This window comes from Epinephelus lanceolatus, chromosome 2 (genome assembly GCF_041903045.1).
Source record: "Epinephelus lanceolatus isolate andai-2023 chromosome 2, ASM4190304v1, whole genome shotgun sequence".
Lineage (NCBI taxonomy): Eukaryota > Metazoa > Chordata > Actinopteri > Perciformes > Serranidae > Epinephelus > Epinephelus lanceolatus.
Window position 1 is genome coordinate 20,844,730 of NC_135735.1, and position 25,530 is coordinate 20,870,259.

The 25,530-nt window shown below is 41.8% G+C and overlaps 1 protein-coding gene across 2 annotated transcripts in view; it reads left to right on the forward strand.

Moving 5' to 3' along the window:
• The window catches only part of ankrd11 (ankyrin repeat domain 11), a 117,283-nt gene that overhangs the window by 25,556 nt on the left and 66,197 nt on the right, over positions 1-25,530 (forward strand). For both annotated transcript variants that reach the window (XM_033625933.2, XM_033625942.2), the window contains exon 2: positions 8,702-8,780. The gene's annotated coding sequence lies outside the window, so the exon portion shown is untranslated. The remainder of the gene's footprint in view (positions 1-8,701; positions 8,781-25,530) is intronic.

Below are 25,530 nucleotides of genomic sequence, written 5' to 3' on the forward strand. Positions count from 1 at the left end.
ATGTGAGATTAAAAGAATATAGACCCTGACTTGCATGTGATCCACTTTACTGTCAGTAAAAGACAAAGTAGTGTTTTAGGAATCACTGTGTTAAAATAATGTTAGGGGCTACGTTGATGGGAGGGTGTTGTTGCAGGTACTGATGAGACAGTAAAAATAACAACCTAGGAAGTTATGTTTGTACAATAGATTCATCAGTTCCAGTCAGACGGCAAAACACTGCACAGTTGTTTATAGTATTATCAGGAAGGATTTTACTGCTTTGGAACATTGCTGCAGCAATTATTTTATCTGTCGTCGCAACGAATGCATGGTAAACAGTACAAACATCAGCTTTGAGTTACAAAGCATTTGGAAGCATTCAACTGCACACATTTTATTGGCCAACACAGTACCTTGCTGGTGTCATCCACTGGCGTTTCAACAAAAGTTGTGCAATGTTCCATTTTTTTGCTAAAAGGCCCTGCATTTTTATGCTGGAGCGCTCCACATTGGCAGCTCTACTACATCAGTAGAGTGGCCTCACTCCAATAAATAAGGGGGCGGCATTTTTTTCATAGACAAGACTAATTTCCATCGATGTGATTTCGCTTGTTTTTACCACATTGCAATTTTCTGGATAGCTAGCAACACAACTTATAACTTATAGTTTATAACCAGGCTGCTTTGGGTAAATGTGTTTTGTTTTATTAAGCCCAATACACTTCATGTTAGTTTGTGGCAAGCAGTGTTGTCAGAAATGTTGATTTATTGATGCATGTCGATTCTGAAGACTTGAGACAGTGTCAATGCCCATCTTATTACTACAGTCACTCTGCTGTTCTCTATTGCTTATCAAGACAAGGACAGTCATTGTTGTCATGTTATAGCCTTGATATATTTATCTTTTAAAAAAATTTAAATTGTATGCCGTCGGTGTCAATTTTACCCCTGGTATCGAAAATGGCATTGCATATAGATACTTTTCAAGAAATTCCAGTATTGTGACTACACTAGCGGCAACCATCCTAATCCCATGCTTAGTGTGTCCTGCATATGAACTCCATAAAATTCAGATAGCCCGTGAATTTTGTAAGAGATGATCTACAACTGAGCTGCGCAGACTGCGCAGCTCAGTTGTGTCAGTCGTGTGAGCGTGAATGAATCTCCCAGCGTGATGTGTAGGAGACATGCTTTATGAAATCAGACAGAGGTCAGTGCTATTGTTCCAGGTTGCCTTTTGGCTGGCTCTGATCTGTTCTCTGATAGGACAGACAGATGCAGGACCAACTAGAGAGGTGCTCTGTAGCCCTGGGGGGTCACACTGGTGTGTTCTGTGTTGTATGGTCCAGATTTCCTATATAGTTGCAACAGTGATACCAGTTTGTTGAAATGGAAGCTCTCCTTGTATTCAGATGCCAAATGACAGAGAAGCAGGACAAAAGATTCCTGTGTCCCAAAGCCAGTATTGGAGCCCCTGTCTCCTCCTTAATCCTACTGTACCCGGGGGAGGTCTGCCTCTTTTGCACACATGCGTGTGCACACACACAAACCTCATGTATCACCACTGGTCATGCACATGAAACCAGCAGTCTCCCTGTCCTATTGTTTTAAGCTTATTGAAGCACACCGAAATGCACTGCTGATATTTCAACTGTTAGATAACAAGGACATGTCCAGTAAACATGCAAAAGAATTAAATATGCAGACATGTTGTCATGGTGATGCAGAACTAGAAATTTGTTGTAATTATGCATGATAATGCTGTATGTTTGGCCTCAGCTCCACGTAGTGTGGAGGCAGCGTTTTTGACACAAGACTAGGTTAAGTGAAGCTCAACTCTAGGTAGGAGTTAGACCTTTCACCTCTAAACTTTTCATCAGCTACACTGCATAGTCTCATGCACAAATATTACATAGCTTGTAAAGTTTATATTTAAATCGCGTGTCAGTTCATGCCCACCTGCACATGCATTTTTCGTCTTTTATTATGACTGGTCTGATTGAGGATGTAACTGATGTTTTGTGTAAATGTGGCCTGTCAGCAGTTTTTGTGTGCGTGCCACACATGTGTCGTCCTCTCATTCTCTCCTGGTGTAGTTTAGTCAAAGCTAATTAGATAGGAAGCAACCGTTACTAAGGAGCCCTTCAATGCTACCAATTGCTCAACCACTCCAACCCTGTGAGCATATTGGGTTGGATGGAAATTTCTTCCTAAACACAGCTTTGGTTCCACCATTAATGCTGATGGGTGCAACTGAAATTTGCATGCCAAGAGGCAAACAGTGCTATAGTGATTTTTCAGTTCATATGTGTGCATTTTGTAGAAAGGTAATTTAACTACTGGGATGTTTGACAGTAAGATCTTTACTATTTGAATAAATACAAAGATTACATTCTTGGGATAAAAGCCCCGATCCGATCTCAAAGATCTGTATTGGGGCTTATCATGGCATTCTTTAATGATAGGGACCGGCTGTATAAAGCTACATAGAGCCCGATACGATTCTTTGTTTTGTGTCAGCTGTCACACAGGCAAAGCTTTCGTGCACAGCGACGCAATGAGTGCAGCCTTAATCAACACTGTGTAAGAGTGAGAGCTGAGCACTACGTGCAGCAAAACACCACACGCAATAAGGGACAGCAAAATGCAGTATAAGACTATATATGTAATTAAACTTTTTATCAATTTATGTGTACTGTTTTCAGTTCAGCTCACTGTGAGAGAGTATCTTGTAGTTTGCTTTTTATCATAGGCTACATGGTTCATGCTTCACTGCAGACACTCAGGACTGGAGCAAACGTGAGCAAAGAGCCAATACAAGTAATTAGGGTCTGGGCAGCTAAGCTGCCAGGACACTATTGTAATCCTAGGTATTCTTCTTCTTCTTCTTTCTTCTTCTTCCGAGGAACTCATACTTCCCATGGGTGAAAACTCACCAAACTTTGCACAAAGGTCCAGTCTCATGCCAGATGTCCTCAGCTGTAAACTCAAGCCAATAGTCCTGATGGTGGCGCTACAGCAAGCGTCTAAAGTTAAAAAATTTGAAAATTCATAACAAATCAACCATACGTGCTACAACTTCACAACTTCCATCAAACTGTAGCCCCAATACTAAAGAAACTCTTGTACACTTAAACCTATTAAAAAATATGAAGTTCATCACTGTTTTTTTTTTTTCCCCCAAAAACTGTAAAACTTCTTAAACCTGTCTCCTCCCACAATTTTTGCTCAACTGACACCAAACTTGCCACAGAGCATCTTCAGACTGTCCTACAAAAACTATGTTTCTCAGATTTTTGATTTATCAAAAATTGAGCCTACAGTGCATCAAAATGTTTGACTATAAACGGTACTGTAAACATATACATGCAAATTCTTGCTAAATAGATCTTCAATGTTCATGAAAAAAAATGACAAAAATTCTAGAGTCATGGTAGATGAGATGTGGCAAATTTCAGAATTTTATCTCAAAAACTGAATTTTTGACAGCATTTTGAATTTTGCTCTAATGTGAACAATTGGAGTCAATGTAAAAATGGCAATTTTAAACATCAGTTTTTCACTTATGGAGCAAATCAATCATTGTTACAAACAAATTTCCAACATCTCCATGCTGTCTAGATGCAATATGTGTATTTTCAGATTTTTGTTTCGATAACTGAATTTTTTACAGTGGTTTGAAATCTGCTTTTCCATGCATGGACGCCTGCTAAACCTGCACGTCTGGCTTAGTCAATTTGTGAAGCTACACATGAATTGTCACTGACTAATTAGCTCGGTGAGATAGAAATTGATTCTTAGTCTCAGAGGTTGTCAGTTCAAGCCTCAGCTAATGCAAAAGGCAGATTGTGTTGCTAAATTCCTAAATGTCTTCCAATTCTTCTGCTTGTTGCTCAGAATTGCCTAAAAATGCATCTATAATTTTATTAATGTAATCTGTGCATCAATCTGCATGGGTTTTTTTTCTCAGTGCATTCCAGAGCCAATTAATTATCAAACCTATTCACTGTATTAATATTAATAACTTTAAAGTACTTGAAGTTTGCACTGTGCAGCTGTATTATCAAGGAAAATAAAAGTATCCGATCGGGATTCGGTATGGACAGATACTCAATATTGAATGACGTGGATCGGGATAGGAGGCAAAAAAAAAAAAACATGATCGGGACATCCTTTCATAAAAGGGTCAGGTAATGCTTGATTTACATTGTCAGAAGGTGCATTTGTGTTCTGAATGGCCACTCCCAGATGTGGAATAAAAAGCAGGCCATCACAGGGAGGGGGAGACGTGATATTAAGGTTGAGACACACCAAAGTGACATTGCAGAATTAATGGCGACAAAGGCAGACTCTTCTGTTACCTTACATTGCCTGGGTCTTAGTGTGGGAGCAAATAACTCTCCATACCAGCAGGCAGAAGTAGTGTGTATTCGCTATTAGAAAAGGGTAACCGGAAGACCGACAGGACGGATTAAAGATGCTAGTTCCCCAGTTAGCACATTACCTACACAACCTAGCGTAACAAGTTTGTTTGGGTCTCACGCCCTCTTGACTGTTTGTTTGCTTTCCTCACTTCCATTTCTTTTCTCGTGCACTGAGCTGAACTGCCAATAAGAGTTATTTCTCTCACTGACGGGTTCTGCTGGGTCCAATGCTGAATCGGTCAAACTGCATCTGACAAGGGCCGACAAGGGCCAACTCGTGCCAGTGGTATGGGACACACCTACAAAACTAGGGCGACAGATGCTTACTGACGGCCAGACATTGACCAACAGCCGACTCTCGGCTTGGTGTGTCAAGGCACTTAAATACAGGCACACATTTTTAGACAGTTTCTCTTGGAAGGCATTCATAGTGATGCACTTAGTTGTACACACGCAAAGTGTTGTGTAAAGAATGAAAAGAGGGCACTTCAGGGAGATGTTCAAACCCTGGCTCCTTTCTCACCCTCGCAGTCGGACTAAATGTTGTGTTGCCAGATTCATAAAGCTGCAGAAATTTTCAGACACAGCCCCCCCAGTTGTGACGTTGCAAACTTGGTAAACACGTTCATTTTAAACAGGCTGACTTTGGTCTTGCAAAGAGCTGGTGCAACTGCCTCCTGATGTTTTGTCCTGTACTTCGGCTATTGGTAGTGTTATCCACAGCATCTCAGTTCTTGTGGGCAGAGGAATGTGTCCTGTATGTAGTCTTCTTGTTCCCATGAAGAAGAGCGCTTTCTTAAGTGTGATGTATATTGCCATGTAAGGTTTTGTAAAGTAAAATGAAAAACTGGCAAGTGAGTGTCTGGTTCTGTTGTAGGAGGAAAACTTAGAGAGATTAAACAGAACCTTTCGTCATTTTCTCTAATAAAAAAATATTAAAGTTTTAAATGCAGTATTAAGCCATTAGCAACTTGTATGAGGCTTTGAAGACCTGTGAAATTGTCACTGAAATAAAGTATAGGTGATCAGTTTTCTTACTTAAAACAGCTCCCCCCTTTCTCTTTCAGACAGTTGTCATCGTAGAAATGTTCTTTGTACAGTAAATACTGACTGTTGTTATTTTTCCTTTCTCAGCTCCATGGTTTGTGTCTTTGTGTTAGCAAATGCTATAATTAAGAGACTAACCTTGGTTGACCAAAAGTTTCTCGATTGGCTTTCAGTGATATGCTCTCTGGTGTAGCCAGGCTTTTTATAGCTTTCAGTTCTTGGTTAAAACTGTGTCTCTTGGCAGTTTCTGTAGGTGATCATCAAGGGGGATTGTCTGTATCCAAAACTCTGTTGGGAGGGTAGTGTTCTGCTTCCTGGCTGGATTATTACAATCCGTCAATCCTGTGCTTCCCGCTGGGAAAGCCCCGCAGGTTCCACTCCAGTACAAACACAAATACGCATCTAACCATCATCCTCCTTTCCACTTAGGCCATCCCAGTGAGGTCTGGCCTTAATCCTGTCCCGCGTACGCACCTGCCACCCTGCCTGTACTTTCAGCCTTTGTACTCTATCCTGTAAAACCCTCCACACAGGTCGCTTTTGATATTATCTTGTAGCAGAGATGTAAAGAAACTTACATATAATAAACATGTACACACACATATTTATGTAGACTTTGGGGTATAATGAAATTCCCAGTTATTTGTAAGTACTGTCTTTTTTAATCTTTTTAAATTTGACAGCTAGTTGCAACTGACTGTTGGTCCTCAGTCCCCCCCTGTGATGACTTAAAGCCAGTTTGATGGAGCAAATGTGGGTTCACATTGAGGGGGAGTCCCTGTAATCACTGGAATGTCACCAATTTAGCCCAGCACTGGGCCTCTGTTAAATACACCCCCATGTCCTGTCTCCCAAATCCTGATAAACCCTTGTCCTCATAGTTGGCAGGGAACTGGGGGAAGGGCGACCAGCTAGAAAGGTTAGGAACATGAGTTGAACTGGACACTGAGCTTTACCTGGTTAGGTTTGTTTTTCTTGTGCTCCATTTGGCTGCTTATTGCAGACTAGATATGAAAATGTTCAGAGAGCAACCAAACATAATACACCCAGAGATTTGCTGATGCAGTCTGGTGGTTTTATCTGGTGGTTAATGTCAGAAAATGTTAAGTAACCTTGCTGTATAACTAACATTACTGAGTCAGTTCCTTGACTTATGGAGTCCTTTGTGTATGTGCTACTTTTACAATCTGTCAAACATGATGACACAGATAAATGCAATATAATATGTAAATTAAATATTATAAGTGATGATTGTTTGTTGACAATATATTTGCATAAACCTTCTTAACACAATCATTAGAATTGCCAAAGCTTAAAAAGGACAATGTGTGCAAACATCTTTACTAGCGTGAAAAGTCGATGCTTACATAGTTAAAGCCTTGCATTATCGTACACATTTTATAACAATAATAAGCAGTCACAGATAGGTTTACAGACTTTAAATTTGGGGGAAATAGCAAGGTATCCTAAAGCCATTTCCTCATATAAACTCCAGAAAAACAGGTCCAGACTTTGTCTGGATTTTCCCCTTCACACATGTAGCACACAACAGGAGATTGTTTATTTTAGAAGCCTTCTCACCTACTTGAAATACTCTGTTTGGTTTATGCAAGAGGTGGCACCTGGGTAGAGCACGCAGGAGGAAGGACATGACGCGGTCACATAGCCGGGTCGTAATTTGGTCATAAACAACAGTCTTGCCATTTTTTGAATCTGTCCGAAGATTCTGGCTTCTGCCCTCGCCAACAGATGTTTTTGAATCTCATCATCTCTCCAGTCTGACATTTCCATTGCCGTCATCGTGTAAATGACCCTCCTTCTTCACCTTCAGAAGTTTGTTTTCTTGAGATTTTGTGCAAGGCGCAACTGTTCAGTCGGACATTACACAGGCTTTAAATTAGGGAGCTAGCAGGGTAAATCCGTTAAATGTCTGATCCAACTGATTTTGGACATTTGGGTTCTCTCATACAGCTCCTGCGGGTAGTGTCTACATAAATTCAGATTTGCAGTGCATGTGTGTGAAAGGGGCTGAAGCTTGGGTATCTAAGTCTGCATTGGGTGATGAAAAAGTCATTGGTACATCCCTGGATTTAAGCTCTTTTTCTGTAATAAAACTTTGGCTTACATTTAAGCTATGAGAAACTCAAACTTATGAACTTCTCACTAAATCTGTTAATTGCATTTCTGGCCATGATGTCACGTACCAGAAATGTCATCATGCCGTTTCATTAATTTTTTGATCTTTACTTTCTAGTTCAGAGGCTTTGTGCTAGAAAAATGAGTGAATTGTTGTTTCAAAAAGTAAAAGTTTCCAGATATGGGATGCTTTGCCCCTTTTTTCTTAGTTCAGCAGACATGAAAGTAGGTTAACTTGCTGACTACTGTGGTGGTGCAATGAACATTACAACAGAAGCATTTAGCTGCACTTTTCAACACAAAATTCTGAGCCATTTATTAATTCAAAGTGACACTGAAATCAGATTTTTGTATGATAGATTCAGTACGAAACCAATTGAAAAAGCATTTGGTGCAAAGCGTCAGTTGTTGACATATTTATGGAACTTGCATAAGCTTTCCAAATCAACTGAGGACTAGCAATGAAAGCATAATTTTACAGTTACACTGACACAAATGGACCTCAGCAGATATACAGTCATACCTGTAGCTGTGAGCTGTTCCTTACTAATCCTCTTGTTGGTTTCATAAATGTATGTGTTTCCATCTCTTGGCAACACACCACAAAATATATGCTGTTCATTAGGGCTGCGTTGAATCTATTTTGTATATACAGAATGTACATCTGGTACCATTTATCATGTGCTCTCATGCTCTGCAACAAAAAAAGACTGTTTTGAATTGTTTACATTACTATAGGCGGTTATTAGCAGGTACAGCGTAAGCCAAAAATCAGCCCACGAATATGGTAAACATAACCTGTATGTGTAGTTCAGGTACATCATGACCACATAGAGCTGGGTTATATTAAATAAAGCCAAGGTTTGGAGTGCCCATTGTTGGGTCGAGTGAACGAAAAGGGGACCAAATGCCTTACTGCACGTCAGTTCTTCTGTATCCTCTTCTTCCAAAGGCCTTTCTCAGTTTGCCAGAGAACTGTGGATGAACCGATCCTGAGAAGAGAAACATGACCCTCCGCATCCACTCCAATACCCATCCGTCGCAAGGAATGTGAAACTGCTTGCGCTGTCCTTGTAATTAATGCTTGGTCTTGTTTTCATCTTGTTTTTCAGGATTCTGTGGACTCAAGACGGCAGGTGTTTTTCTCGTTGGATTTTAGCCCACTGACATTCTCCCACAGCCATGGAATCGGTATGTTGACAAATAATATCTTATTAGAAATATAACCATCACTCTGATGCTCTGTCCTTTCAAGGCAGCTTTCATTAAAATGCTATTAGTGAAGCATTTTTTTTTTTAAAAGGTGTTTTTTTGGCCTTTCGGTTTGTGCTGGCGTCATAGTACATATGGGGTGTGTGTGTGTGTGTGTGGGTGTGTGTGTGTGTGTGTGTGTGTGTGTGTGTTGGTATTCTTGTGAACGCAGTAACACAAGATATAAACGTCACATTTGCACCACTTTCTTTTTATCATCCTTCATCTGTATACATTTTGGAGCATACACAACTTTACCATTTGAGGAGTAGTGGCTCCTCTGAAGCCGTAATACTTCGTAAAATAGAGTTTATGTTAGGGTCACCCATGTGACACGTGAAGACCTTTACTTTGTCTTGCATTTGTAGTTTCTTTAGCTTCGTAAATGACATCATTGCAATAACGAAACATCAGGCAACTCGGGTTCCTCTTGTTTAACCAAACGACCAGTTTTGCGTGGTGTGTTTTTTTTTGTTTGTTTTAAGTTGTAACCCAGAGTAAAGAAAGACTGTCCGTGCTTGGATGTACTTGTATACATGTGTGCTTACATACTCCAAGCATCAGGCTCTACCCTTTATTGTCAGTCATGCAGGAGGCTGTGTGTGCAGGAGTTGCTTGTACCAACAGGCAGGCTGAAAGCGCAGCAGCATTGAGCTCTATCCACTGGAATGCATGTATTAAGAATGGGGCTTAGTGCATGCCTAACCTCTGCTTTCCTGTCCCTTTGTCAGAGACTGTCAGAGGCTGTGTGTCTGTATGTGGGTGTGTGTATGTGTGTTGGAGACTGTGAAAAGTAGGTCACAGCTTCTGTAGTGCAGAACTAGCATGTGTCCAACTAAAGCCCTCCATTACCCTCTCTCTGTCTCACTCACACATGCGGTGCACACGCACAAATATATCTTCTCGTTAGTTAATGTGACTGTAGCGCTGATTTGAAAATCCTGATTATGCAAAATTATAGATGAAGCTGTCCAGAATACCTCTTATTTTAGGCTCCGGAGCTTTAGTGGTAGTAAACGATGAATATGCAAAGCTTTGGCTGGGGTGGGGTGGGGGGTTAAGTCAAGCAAACACAGCAGAAGTGTCTAGCACCTGACAACAAGATGTTGTCAGTCCTAACAAACTCACAACACTGAAACGACTCAACTTTGTCATCAAGTTCCTTAATAACCGCTAGGTAACGTTAGCCGTGTGAGACTAACAGGTAGCCTTGTCACTGTGTGAGTGCAAATTGACTCTCACTTACTGTCTCTGTAGCTCTCCTGATCTACAATTAAATTAAATGTGACCCATTTTACTTTATTTTTTTAAATAGAAAATCAGGGTGCCCACTAGCTCACCTAGTGGAGTGTACACCCCATGTACAAAGGCTTTATCCTTGCCGCAGCAGCCGCGGGAAGGCCCATCGCTGCATGTCGTCCCCCCTCTCTCCCTCTTTCACTCTGGGTCTGTCCTGTCTAATAAAGGCAAAACGCTGAAAAAATAATCTTAAAAAAAAGTGAAAATTAATGTGTGGCGGTCAATGTTGATATTGTGGCGGGCTGTCACAAATAAACCAATGTATGGCAAATAATATATTTATTGACATGTATATATATGTATATATATATATATATATATATATATATATATATATATACACACACATACATATATATATATATATATATATATATATATATACACACACACACATACATATACATATATATATATATATATATATATATATATATATATATGTATATATATGTATATATTTTATTTCTACAAAAACAAACAAACATTAACATTAAAACCTTAAAAAATGTGAATGAGTGAATGAGTATCTGAAGAGCTGAATGTTCATGTCAATCCCTGACTCTAGATTGTGAATGCAGACCCAGTTTAATGGGACATTTTAATACCACAAAAAGGAGGGTGTAGTGCTGCTCAAGCAAAGTACAATGCAAACAGTGATGCAAACATCATCTAACTGTTATCAACGGGTTAACGACAGAGTCGAGCTATTTCGGTGTATGTGTGAGTTTGTTGGGACCATTTAATGGCTCTGTGTTGGATGTTAGTGGCTGCTGCTGTTTAACTGACAGAGGTGAGAAGCTCCAGAAACAGTAGCAACTGGAAGTTTGCTGATCCAGCTAGGAGTCAGGGCGGTCCAGAGTCAGACCAGCGGCGCAAAAAGGATCGAATGCTTGTATTGTTTGACTGGTGTCCTTCTGATAGTACTCGGTACAGGGTTATGGCTAACCACATGCAAGGGCGTCGTCATTCATTCACAGACATATTTTGCATGTGCTCCACTGTTTGCACTGATAAGAGGTCAGCCTGATATTTGTAGACAGCTGGCTAGCTAGAGTTAGCTACCCAGCATGGACAACCCACAGACTGTTAAGTGACTTCCACAGCTTGACATCTAGTAGCCAGAGAAATCTTTAACAAACAAACCAAGCTCAGATCAGTGTGCAGTATTTTTCTTCAGTCTGTCCCTCTTGTAGATGTGATTTCTCAATTTGAGAGTCACAAGTGACGTCACTTCTGGAAACTGTGGCAGATCTGCACAGACTGCAACTATTCAGGTCACATTTTTCGTGACTGTTGTGACTTGAGGCAGCTACTATAGCCAGATATCATCTATGTTACGTTTTAACTTAAATTAGCATTTTTGTGCACAACTGTATTTCCACAACAGTATCATTTTTGCACTTTTCCACTTAAAACAAGTAAACACTGCATACACACAACATTTAGCATAGATGTTTATTGAGAAAAGGGACAAATGTATAGATTGATCACAGGATCATAAAAATCTATAGTTTCTGATCAAAATAGAATGGAAGAAATTAACAGGAAAATCTGTTTGTTTATTTATTTATTTATACAGAGCTCTAAACAACAGCTGCAACACTGGCTCATCCCCCTCTTCTTCTGCACAAATTCATCTCTCTCTCCCTCCATCTCTGACTCTCTTACCCTCCTCCCACCCGACTCTCTTGTGTCTGTGTGCCTGTGGCTGTGCACCAGAAAGAGCTGCTACTGTTTACCTCTCCGAGCTGCCTATATCTGCTTACTGTCAGTGGAAACCAAGGAAACTGATCACAAAGCTTATTATGGTGCCAGGAGTGGAGTACATGCTGTGTGCGTGTGTGCCTATGGGGGCTGGACACACACACGCACACGCACACGCACACACACACACATACACACACAAACCCTCTGCCACTCTCCTCCTCCCTCTCCTCATGTGATGCCAGTCACATGGTTTCCAGGCAAGCAGCTAAGTAAATCAGAATCAGACTTTTATTTTTAACTGCTTTAAATCCTCTACCTGGTCTCCATGGTTAGCGGATCTGACTTGGGTGCCTCGTAATCACTTGTCCTTTTCTTCTCTCTGTGTGTTTCTCTTTGACTATGGTCTGTCTTGGTGTCACTTCCTCTCAGCATCATTAAGTTCATGCCTCATATCTGTCTACCTCCTCCCTATCTTGGTTTCATGTGCATTTGACAATGCGCTGCCTCAGTATGAACGTGTGAATATAGAGCCACTACAGTATACTAATGTAGTAGACATTAGTGGTGTCTAGAGGCCCTTTCACACATAAATTTCTGTGTTCTCTATTGCAGAGATGCTTGAATAAGATTGTAGTACTTAAGCTGTTGCATAATAAGCATTATGTTTTTATAACATGACTGAATAAAGTCCAACCACACCAGACATGAGTGTCTTCACCGGATGCTTTATTGAGTCCCCAGTATGAAATCAACACTGCAGATGTGACGACCATATTTAGCCCATAGAATTATTATACATATCTGTTAAAGGTTTAGGCCACGTGTGAACTATAACCACCTTTTATTTACCTGTAACAAATCGTCTGGTGAGACTGGTGTCTGCTTTCCATGCTATAGCCAGCCGTCAGCAGTGCGGATATCATTTTTGACTGTTATCTTTTAGCAGAGGAGCTGAGAGGGGAGGTGTCTGTGTGTTCAATTTGGTGCAGATGAAAGGCTGAAATTCTTGTAATCACACCTTCTCCACCGGTTCCCTCACAGCTCCCCTTCTATCTCCTCCTCTTCCTCCAAAGCAGGGCTTGTTCCTCAGTGGGGATTAGTGTGTGCAGCAGCTCTGAACAGGGAAGTGGGCCCTGCCAGTCACATTACATAACTCGCCCCCGCTAGTGCGGCTCGGCCTGGCCCGGCTGGAGAGACGACTATAGAGGCTTTGTTTTCCCAGCCTTCCCTTCTTCCTCCCCTCTGCTGCTCCTCCTCCTCCCCCTTAGGCAGGCTGCACACTGATGCCGTATAGAAGGAGTCTGTTTGCAGGGAACAGGCGAGGCACTGTGGCGTAGAGTGCGGAGAAATACGCTAATAGCAAGCTGAATGGGAGGGAGCTCACATCTTAGGCCGAGGAATTTTGAGGTCTGCCATAGGTCGTACAGTTTCAGGGAGATGGGAAGCAAGGGAATGCAGCACTGTGCATTACTGCCTGCCCAGTGGCTCCACATTATCGCGGCCGGTGGTGACTCAGAGGGTTAGAGTTCATTTGAGAAGTGTTAAAGCCCTGTGTCAAATTTCTTAAGGTTGACAGGTTATGAGATGGTTTGTCCCGTGCATTTCAACCACACACACACACACACACACACACACACACACACACACACACACACATACTCTTCCCCACCTGGCAGTCTGCCACTGTTAGCATGGCGGGAGTGGGAGGCCGGTGTGCTCTGTGTAATGGAGGTTCAGACCAGTTAGCACTCTGAGTGAGTAGAAGTAAGTTGTAGGCGTGAGAGTGAAAAAGATAAATAGCAGCAGCTTTATGTACAACATCTTGCAGCATCGAATCCAAGGCTTGCGCTTTATTTCGGCATGTTTCCCTCTGAGGAGCTGGGAATTTTGCTGCTGAGAGATGACAAAGGACTAGATTAGTGAAATGACAAAGAAGGAAAGTAACTCAGCACCAGAGGACACTTGCTGTCTGGAGTACGAGCAGAGGCAAACATGTTTGTTTCCTCTGATTGTAATTTAAATTTGTAAGACATATTTATTGGCATGCCTATAATCATAGTAAATGTATATTAGACATGTTGCTTTTATGTCTTGAAATACTGGTCACAAACAGTTGTGTATGTGTGTATGTAAATGGGCTGTCCCAAATACCAGTTGTGGTGTCTTGAATCTTCGTTGAAAAATATTTGTGAGTATATGATATGCCAGTTTCCTTTGGCATATCTGGCACTTGACTTTTAGGGGTCATCTCTATACATTTTGACTTTTTTGACATGCTAACGCATCTGTAAGCCTGTTACGGGTGGTCAAACAGTCAGAGGCACGAAGCTAGGCCTGTGAAACACATGATAACACCAGTATTACCAATTTCACCAGACATTTTACAAGGAAAGGTATTCGTTGATAGCACTCAATATCTGTAGAGCGCTTTACTAACTTACTGCCAATACTAACTAAACATTTCCTACTGCTGCAGCTTCACATTAAAAGCATTTAACTGGCAGATCAGAAGTTGAGTTTCATTATGAGATAGTCGCAGTAAAGGCATTTTCATCATTTCTGTTTCCAAGATTTTTTGGGTGGGCCTAAATGCATGCTTGACAAAGCGCTGGAGCTATGTATAAACTGTTGATACTGACATCAGAGTATATCCTGTCAGTGTTGTTTCTTTCGCCCACTGTGTGTCGGCAGCAATATTTCTACGTCCCACGAGCTCTGTTAGCTCTTTCAGTCTAACAAATACATGAATAAACATCTCTGTTAAATGCCACAATCAAATAAACACAAGCTAAATAGCCGTCACTAACATACCTTTAAGTCATTCTTGCCAAAGCGGCTACCCAGCCTGCCAGCAGTTACTGCTCACTGCTGTGGGTGTGTCCTTTGTGATAACGTTAGCTGCTGTTAGCTGCTGAATGAGAGGCTATAGCTGTGCAGCGGCCCTCGTTCCTTGGTTAGCAGGGTGTGTGTGCTATGTAACCATGTGTATGCTGCTGGCTTATCTGCAAAAGTGAGTGTGTCGCTGCACAGCAGATCGTGCTTTCGGGCTCGAGGTCATGTATGTTACTGTGCTGTTGGGTTAGCCACTGGAGAGTCTGTAGCGGTGCGGTGGCTCGTTCTTTGGCTCAGCTTGTTTTAACCCCCACTCTCTCTCGCCATCGCCGTCATAATTCACAGCAAAACCAAAATGGCTCTGAACACCAGACCTGGTTTGGTAAAGGTGTTACTAACCATCTTGCAACAAGCTAGCTTAGCATAGCGTGCCTCCCAGTGTGTCTCACTGGAGTACAATGTTTTGGTTTCGGGGTGGGAAGCCCAGACAGCATGTTGCCTATTGCATCGTGTGGGCTGCCTTGTTGATTATTGTGGCTTTGAGAACATTATATTAAACAGGATTTAAGCTGTATATTTCATTTTTCAAATGTAGTAGGGTAGTTCAGCGTATTGCTCAGTTTGTCATGCATGCTGAACCAAAAGCCTCAAACGCATGCATATGTAAGGGTCATAAAAACCATCTATTATTGCAAAAACCTCGTGGCAGTGTGTACGATGAAAAGTATAGCCACCAGTTTTTGATACTGTAAACATTTCACTCACCCACCTGCTATCTAAATATAAATATAAATAATGTGGTTAAACAGATATAGATAAATATAGTAATATCTCTGCAGTCATAAGCACAGGATGTTGGTTTGCTTTCATCAAGATTTTTTTTTTCCCTTCCTGCTCTTGCTGGGAGGTCACGGTTGCTTCCCAGGCACTGTTTTCCACAAGCTTAAGTACATGTTAATACACGCACGCTCAAACAGGATCTGTACCTGATGGTTAGACTGATTTAGACTCTCTGCTGCTTTATAATGTTGGTGGTCTATGAATTGCCGTGTTTTCTACTATCTACTTATTCCATCATCTACTGGAACCCTGTATTTTTTTTAAGTAGCCTGTTTCATGTCACCGTCTGTTGTGCCTGTTGAGTCATATGCGTTCCCGTCTTTTCGTGTATTTGTAATGAATCTTAAACATCACTTCTATATATGTGCAATAGCTCTTTTGTGAATTTTTTGTTTGCAGTTTGGCTCACCCATATGATTAATTTATCTTTTTAGGAATCTTGTCATGGAACTGGAGTTTTTTTGGTTGGTTGTACTTTGTTCAAATACAGAATGGGTGATTTGGTTGGAGTCAGTATCATTACATATTTCAATATCAAGCATAATATGGCAACAGCATGTTTATTATTGCTGTGGGTACATCTTACGCAACTGGGCTACTGTGTGCCCCATTTTGTTAATTTTAAATTACATTTGCATGGAGTCACACGAGTCATATTGATCAAAAAACATTCACACAATTTGATAATAACATTATAATATTCCACTGGAATTATTTTTAAAAATGCTATTTCCCAACCCTACACATAATATTGGTGATCTATGATATATAGTTTCTTCTATTGTTGTGAGCAACTTCAGTATCACTTAATCCAATGTAAAAATGTAGACAGTCAAGGACTGAGTGTCTCTAGTTTGCATTTGTATACTATCTTGGCTTCATCTCTGTATTTGGAGATGGGCTTGAGTGTGCTTTCAGTGCATCAGCCATGAGCCAAGTTCCCATCAAAGAGTAGCTGCTACACCAAAGACTGTGTTTAGATGTGACGGCTAATTTTAGAGCTGCTAGGCCCTTGTCCAAGGTGGGGGAGGATAAGATAACATTGAAGTAGCCCTCCCTCCTCACATAGTTTGGTTTTGTTTGTCCATCCAATAACCATCATCCAGCTGCATCCAACAGCCCTCATCCAGCCCCTGTGGATGTTGTGCACTAATACAAACGCTGGGTGTTGTTGATAGTGTTTGCAAATACAAATCTTACTCATGTTTTCCAGCTCTTAGTGGGTCTCAGATCTCACTGAAAATCATGCAAGCAATGACACATACAGTATAGCTCTTTTCCACTGTACAGTACAGCTCAGCTTGACTCGCTCTTGTTTGGTTTTCCATTTGCCAAATTCGTGGATAGTAAATGATAACTTTTTGGTACCACCTCAGGTGACGTTCCAAGCGAGCTGAGCCGATACTAGAAGGTGGAGTTAATACGCAGAAGACCACTGATCAGTCAGAGAATTGTCACTACGCTACCAGCAATAGCGAGCACATATTTTTTGATTCACTCAATCCAGGGTTTAGAAAATGGAAGCCCACGAAAGCATGCTGTGGTCAAATTAAAGGCAGACACTCCTCTGTTTGGTTGCCAATGGATCTAGCATGAGCTGGACAGAGCGAGCAGCAAGCACTGTGTCGCTTCGAAGATGATGTCATCGCAGTTTCACGCTGCGTCACCATGATTATCAGCTAATATTCCCGCCTACATTTATAGGGCACTGTGTGCATTTGAAAAGGAAATTGAGAAAAGCATCTGGTACAAAAAGTGAGTTGACTTAACCATACAGTGGAACTGAGGCAATGCTGATTCAGATCTGTAAACATAGTTTTCTAGAGTCAGATTTTACCAAAGTAAACAGCTTCTCATCATTCCGTCTTTGCCTTGCTGATGCTTGCTGATGATCAAGACCAAAGACAGCAGAATAATATAACAAAGGGACACATACAGCTTTATATAGTCTCATAGAGTCCTATATGACTCTACATGAGTGTGTAAGAGCTCAGTCTGGATTAGCAGCTACTTCGAATCGCTAAACGTAACCATGTGTTTGATCGTGTTGAGTTTCTACAGGAAACTCTGCTCTAATCTTTGGCTGTTTTAGAGCACAGCACTAGTCAATAGAACTCCTTTTCTAGGAAGGTAGTCACAACCATGAGAAGGGCTATTAAATGTTGAATGAGAGCAGCTAAGATCCCGACTACAGTTTCTAGCCATAATGGCAGCGATAATGGACTGATTTGTTTATGTCAGAAAGGCATCTGGTTTCAGGAAATTCTGCCCTGAATGGGCGTGGGTATGTTATTCATTCGTTTATTTATTTATTTTCTGCCAGTGATCTGAATTCCAACAATTTGAAGGCCCGCACGCACGCACACACACACACGTACAAACACAGGGATACACACTCAATCAGCTCAAACCTATACATAGGCCATGTGGCAAAGCTGTCCCTGTCTGGCCTGACTCTCCTGTCCCTCTCACAGCCACAGAGCAGTGACCTTGGTTTCAAGTAGCTGTACTCTGTTAGAAAGCCAACACCTCTCCCGGGATGGGCTGACCTTGTTGTCTGACATACTGTAAGTCTGCATGCCCCTCTCTGCCTCTCTGTCTCTCTCTCATTCACTCACACACACCTCAACATCAGTGGCCTAAACAAGTCCTACTGTGTTAACCTCACCATCCCAAATTTACTACAGCACACTGCATAGAAGCAGGTCTCGTTGTTGAGCCGTTTAAAAAGAAAGGAATAACTGTGAGGATTCGGCAGGTTTGGGCCTCTCCCTACGCTGGTGTTCCTCCATTAGACAACCTCTCCTCTCAGTGACAACATACTCTTATGAGGGTGTGTGCAGCAGTGCATGCTGTTGTCCTCTCCCTTTGTGCTCTTGCCTTTGATTCCCTGCAGCTGTCCGGCTGTGCACAGTGTATGGATGGGCCCAGGCATGTATATCCACTTCATTGAAGGCCTTTAACTGAAATAGTGCTCATATGCAGAGTTGTTTTGTTTTGTTTTTTTTTGCTACGTCCATCAAGTTTTAAATGTAGCGTCATTCACTGTGTTATAGTTGCACAAAGAAGTAGGGCAAGCAAATTAGAAGTGTACGACATTCACTGTTTACGTGCACTCTCAAATTCAGTGTGATTATAATCAGAGACGATTCATCCTGCATTATTGCCACAGATAAACGCTGCACGCAGGTTGTTGTATATTATGTCAGGTCATTATCAGTAAAAGCACATCTTAATTAGGTGAGCTGGGATGCTCAATCTTTGAATTTACCCATGCTGTCTTACATTGTTGTACCAAAAGCAACATGTCAGTATGTTAAGGTGTTAAAGTCCAGTCCAGTCCAGTCCACATCAACCTCCGCAAAGGCCTTAACTGTACTCTTGAATCATTGTGCTGAGGAAAATGTTGTTTGAGAATATCAGAAGTCCTTTAGCCTCTAGGCTTTTGAGCGGGCTGGCCAGTTTATGTGACTGACAGTTGAGCCTGCAGCAGCATAGAGAAACAATGTAAACAAACTGGCCAGGGTGACTGTGGCTTACCAGCCAAGGACATGTCAAAAGGTGAACCACACACGTTCACATCTTAGATGTACGTTTAATATTTTTAGGTAAGTGGTTAAGCTTTGCAAAGTGCTACAGCTGATTAGCAGACTAGCTGTTTGTCCTGCAAGATGATGTTAGCAGATGTACTTCACCTGGGGATGTTGCTTTGCTAGCTCGTTCAGGAAGCCAAGGTGAAAAATAAGATCTGTATTCATGCTTGTCAATATGGAAACATTAGCTAGAGAGAAATTGCGTGCTGTAGTTTTCACTCTGTGTCCAAATCGCAGGCTGCTTTCTCGCGGTCAGTGTTACCCTCTCACCTAAGGCTGTGGTCACTATTTTAAAAGATAAATATCTCCCTTCTAGGTAGTGAGGCATTAACAAGTATAGAAAGTACCACTGTATAATATCACAAAGAAAATTTCCTGTCCTGTTGGGGGACTCAGATTTCGGTGCATGTAAACATCGAAATATGTGAATTTTATAGTGTGATCCATTTCCTCTTAAAATATTTCCACTGATTATAATACGTGCTTTTGCTCTAAGTTTGTGTAGTGTGAATGTTGAGATATGCTAAAGACATTCTCAGATGTTCACTTAAATTTATTGGCCAGGTCTTTGGCCTGGGGCATGAGTATCTAGTTGAAGGCCATCTGGAAATCCTTTCACTTTTTATATTAAAAAAAAAAGCATTGCGAAAATACTCAAACCTGTCAGCATTGTGGTTTTTGATGTGTGCAGTCCAGTTGCGTGTATGTGTTTACGCTTTGCGTCAGGCTGCAGGCTGTGTAAAAGCTGGGCTGGGGCCAGCAGCCAGCCAGGAGGACAGACGAGGAAGCAGATGGATCTGTTTGGACTTAACCCTTCCCACGCCACTTCATCCTCCTGGCCCTCCTCTTCCAACCTGCACGTCTCTCTGCAGAGTAGAAGGAAGGGAGCAGAGTGGGTGTGTGCGTGTTTTGGGGGGGGGATGGGCGGTGCATGTAATGCTACTAGTACCAAGCAGAGAAAGCAGGACGACAGGCAGAAACCAGAGAGAGAGAGAGCGAGAGAGACTTTGCCTTTGCAGACTTTTCCTCTCAGACCCCTTGTGAATTGAACTGTGCTGACATATGGCTCCTGTCTCCATGTTGGAACTCCTGGTCTGCTCTGTTCCTCTGCTGTCTCTCTTCAGCTCTTTTCCCCTTCTGGTGCACTCTGCTGTCTGCTCTCACGGCCAAACCAGCACTTTGCTTGTTTGTCCCGGGAATGTCTTGTCTTTTCTGGGATACAGAGTCACCACACCCCGTGACATCCACTGCCTGTCTGCTGACTGTTTTAGCCACTCATCCTCCTACTTTCATGCTTTGGCTGTCTTTTAGTGGTAGAGGTTTCACCTGCGAACCTATAATTGCTGTTGGTTCCATGGTAAAACCCTTTTTGCCACAGACAGACTCCCATCACTATATACACTACACTTAAATTACTTTTATTATGCAGTAGTACTCAAGCGCTCAAAGCTGGTTTGAGTGTGACCATGCTGCTCAGCCAATTGCCTGGCCTGGTCAACCTGCCTACAAGCATGCTCAGTAGAGGGTTTGAAAGTAATGTTTCCATATTCAGAGATTTGTCACAGTCACGCGTTTACATGCACGAGATATTCTGTTTCTTTCACTTATTCCGAAATCAACAACACTCCCCCTAAGCTGTTTACATGGCTAAAGAAAATGAATATTCCACTCATATTACTGTTTACATGCAGCCCTGCATACTCCGATTAATGTGCCCTAACATGTCGTTTGTCATGTCGAAATAAAGAAAAACGATCGTCTGGAGCCACTTGTCATTTTGCTTCTACCAGTGTTGACTTATTGGACTGTGCGGCGAACACAGCCTCCTTCTTTCATTCCTTCAGCGACCTCTCTGAAAAGGTCTGCATTGGGATAGTTGCTCATATCTAAAACCTGTTGATATCCAAACCTTTAGTAATGTTTAAAAGTAGGTGTGTTTCTTCTTCCACCCAGAAATGTGGGCTTTTCCTTTGGGCAAGCCTCTCTACACCAGCCTTGCACGCTGTTGTTGAGTTGGTTTATGTACAACGTATCCATGACAACGCGTAGAGCCGATCATAAACAGACAGGGGGCTGTGTGTCATGAACTGCGATGAAAACTGCAACCGAGAAACATATTTGAATGAGCTATATGCACGCACAAGGGATGCTATTAAACTCGGATATTATCAGCATATCCCACATGTCTTAACAGGAAAATGCTAAATTCGGAAAACAGAATTTGCTGTTTACACAACCCATATGACCTGTGATGACATGACCCATATCAAATTCAGAATATTGTCATATTGGGAATAATAGTGGAATATTAGTGTGCATGTAAACATAGTGATTGAGCACTTGCCAGTAGGGAAAAAGTCAACACAAATACTGGTAAAAAGCTTGTGTCCGTTGAATTGCACGAACAAATTAATACTTTCTAAGGGCAGTTTGATGATAACTAAACAAGCGCACAGTTTTTTTAAATCAAATTATTGTGGAGCTCTTATAATTTTCATTAGGCTGACAATTTTTCTTAGGACTTGATGTCAGTATGCTTTGTTCAGTGAGTACGGATTATAGTATATGTTGTGTCAGTCAGTAGTTTGTGGACACTAACAGAAAATGTGTTTTCTGTCTTGCTAGATGTGTGGATCATTGTCCATTGTTACTTTTCCAAGATTTTTATATGTTTTCCTTTTAGTATCTCAGCCCTCCCTAAATATACCAGCCACCATTTGGTTCGGTATGGCCACTCAGTGCTGTTGAGGACATAAAATCCCATGAAACTATGATGTGTACGCATGCCCTCTGTCTGAGGCATTTGCGAGTCAGAGTTGATGGGGGAATGCAGGGTCCCGGTTTAATTGCAAATCAATGGTTGCTGAGTAAAGTTTCTGGAAGACACCCTCCCTGCTCTCCCTGCTAACCAGCAGACTGTAAATAGAAAACCCTGAGGGAAGATCAATACCAACTCTGCCTGTTGATGAGGAGGGCAGCTCATTGTGTGAACGAGTGTAGAGGAGATGCACAGCGTGCTTTGTAGTAAAGGTCCTCATATGGTATCCAAAAGTGTATCTGCCATGGTAGCGTGGATGTGCAGGTTGTTCTACTTTTGTGTTTTTGTCTACTAAGCTATCCTTGGGGGTTTTGAGGATGGCAGAAATATACTGACTGTTCTCTCCATAACATACTGGCTGCTCTCCTCCTCTGCACTTTGAAAGGGAGAGCAGCTGTGGGCCAGTGAAGTGATGTAATCTATAGCTGTATGGTAACAATAGCTTTAGTTCCCCTTCCCATTTCTTCCTACCACCCCTCCATTGCCACCACCACAACCAGTACCCACCCACTACACCCTGCCTCCCCTTTGCTGTCTACCAACAGAAGTGAGGGCTGAATGTAACATGGGGGTTGGTGGCGGGGGCAGACATCTGTGGCCCTCTCCAGCCCTCTGTAGGCTCCACTGCCTTGGCCTTATTGTTCTCAGAGATGTAGATAACCATAACAGAAGGAGAGCAGGAGAGAGAAAGGGGCAAAGGGGAGGAGCGTTTGGGGGCAGCTTTTGTTTAAAAAAAGTGTCAGGTCTTTAGTGTGGGTGTTTTTATAGGGTCATTGGTGGGGGATGGGAAGAGAGGGTTTTCATAGAGCTGACCTCTGGTCTGAGAGAGGCATTCAGGATTTTTGTAAGTCAGCTAGTTATGCTTACCCTCCTCTGGTTTCCATCTCCGATCATCGTCTTATACTAACGCCAACTGACACCCCAGGAAGGACTGTGTTCTGCTGCTCTTACATAGTGATCATCAGAACTGTGCTCTGCTCACGCTTCCTATTTCACCCCTCTTTGCTTTCAGGACAGAGTTGGCCTCTTTTGTGACCTTTGGCCAAAACTTAATGGCACTGCATTGATAGCCTCACACCCTTTCCATCCTTTCACTCGTGCTGGGTATTGAACCTCAGTCCTATTGAAGTACTGAACAAAGTGGCCAGATTCTTAGTCTGGTTTCTTCACTCTCACTGTGGTTTCATTCTGAATGTAAGCAAAAGTGTTGTATTGCTGTTTATTTTATTTAAACAGACGATGCATTCAAGATGTTTTAAAGAGCTCTGTGTCCACCAAAGTGTTTTTTATATTCTTCGCAATGGGAGCATCACATTTTTATACCATGATACAAACACCAGCACCATGACAAGGCATCAAGTGTTTAGTCTGCAATGAGTGCTGTCAGTTTGGCGTTTTTATGCCTTCATGCGAGCGATAGCCGTGGTCAGAGGCATTATGTTTTCGGGTTGTCCGTCCGTCCGTCCATCCATCCATCTTATCCCCGTGAACATGATATCTCAAGAACACCTCTAGGTTGTTTTTTGTCCACATGGACTCAACGATGAGTTGAGTAGATTTTTGTGGTCATAGGTCGAGGTCAGTTTGACCTTTCATCTGTCTCATTCTCTTGAACGTGATATCTCAAGAACACCTTAAGGGAATTTCTTTAAATTTGACACAAACGTCCACTTGGACTGAAGAATAAACTGATTCGAATTTTGTGGTCAAAGGTCAATGTCAGTGTGACCTCACAAAGTATGTGTTTAGCCATAACTCAAGAATTCATCTGCTATTATGACAAAACTTCACATTAATGTCTTAATAGAATAAAATAATGAAGTGACAACATTTTATATCCAAAAGGTCTAAGGTCGGCTTCACTGTGACATGATAATGTTCTACATAAAATACTTGGCTGTTATTTAGCGTCATATCTCAGGAACAGAAGGGGAATCATTTGGTCACATACTTAATGGGTGACACTCATCTTGGGTGTCCGCCTAGAAACTGTGCTGATTGTTTAGATCCTCTGTGCTGTCGGGGGGAGGATGTGTGTGAAGCATTCATGTTTTCAGAAAATGGATGTGAACTGTTAGAGAAACTTGACTGGTGTGCGGAAGCATACAACCGTGGGGCAGTAATTCTAGTATTTATGAGTGCCAAGTGTTGAAAAATGTTTAACTTTAGGTAAAATGCTGCGCTTTTCACTGTCACTTTTTACCCAGCAGAGACAAATACCACAAAGACCAACCATCACATTGTTCTTGTACAAGTGCTGAACAATAGAGGAAAAATACCTTAATATACTATATATATATTAGCCTTTCCTTCATTCAGAGCAACAGCCAGAGCAAATACGTTCTTAACCTTGAGCTGACATTTTGCTTCTACAGTTATTCTGTATCATAGAAACTAGAGGGAACCAAAGTGTCTTACCTGAAAAAACACTGTGCTTCCAAAGAGCTCTCAAGTGCTCCTAGCTGGGTGTTTCCTGAGAAGCACCTGCCGTTTTCAGCTGGGAAATAACACTTTGGTGACCAGTGGACCTAAAGGGGAAAGGGTCGTGAAATTTGTTTTCAAATTCAGCAAAGTAAGCTTACATAAAGTGCTGTTATGCCATGCAGAACCAAAACATTGCAGCTGTGCAATGGGGAGATGCAAATATCTATACAGTTTCGTCTATGTTAATGCTGTGGAGAAATCAGTTTTTTGCATACTTGCCTCAGTGTCATTTTGCAGTGAAGTACAATGTATGTCATTCAGCTGGCATCTCAGAGTTCTTAGGAAGCTGTGTTCTTCTCTTTGTATGTTTTCTCTGTCATATTTTTTTTGTGTTAACTCTGAAATCACAAGGGAAATTCAGTCATAACAGATGATTTGTCACACTTAAACCGTCAGGCAGCTTGGCTGTGGTACTTGCATGGCTGCTGAGTGAACACTGGTTTCCCCACGTGGCACTTCAGAGCCCAGTAGATGACCTTTCAATAGCCTTCGAATGAAGAATCGGGGGTGTGTGTGTGTGGCAGTGTTGCAGGGTTTTGAGATGAAGTTTGTTTCCGCTGCACTAGTGCCTGCCAGGCTCCTACAGCGTGTGTGTTGTACAGTATTTGCCAGCTCTGACACCACCTCTCCTGTTTGACTTGGCCTCAGAGAGGGCAGATATGCAAAATTGCATTTTTGAGAAGAAACCCTCTGTGCCCTTGGTTTGTGTAACTGAGTGGTGTATGTTGATATCTAGTAGCTCCAGAGATTCAGAGGACCCAGTCATACTGATATGGTTCATTAACTTCAAATATTTTATCTTTGTTGTGCAGTTGATGTCATTTATAGTTTTATAATTTTGCATTCTTTTGTACTGTATTGAATTATGGGTATGGTAGACCTGTGTTCTGCTCTTGTCTTCCAATCAGCTGAGATTTGCTTTGATGTCTTTAAAAAATGTTAAGATGAATAAACAAGGGGTACATGTGAAAAATGTGCAGCGTTTGATGGCATATTTAATGCTCCCATGTGTTTGGCCGTGAGCCTCGCAGAAAAAAAGTGGCTTATTTCATTTAAATTTGTTGGCTAAATTTTCCTGGCGATGTCTTCCTTCTCCAGAACCTCCTGCGCTTCA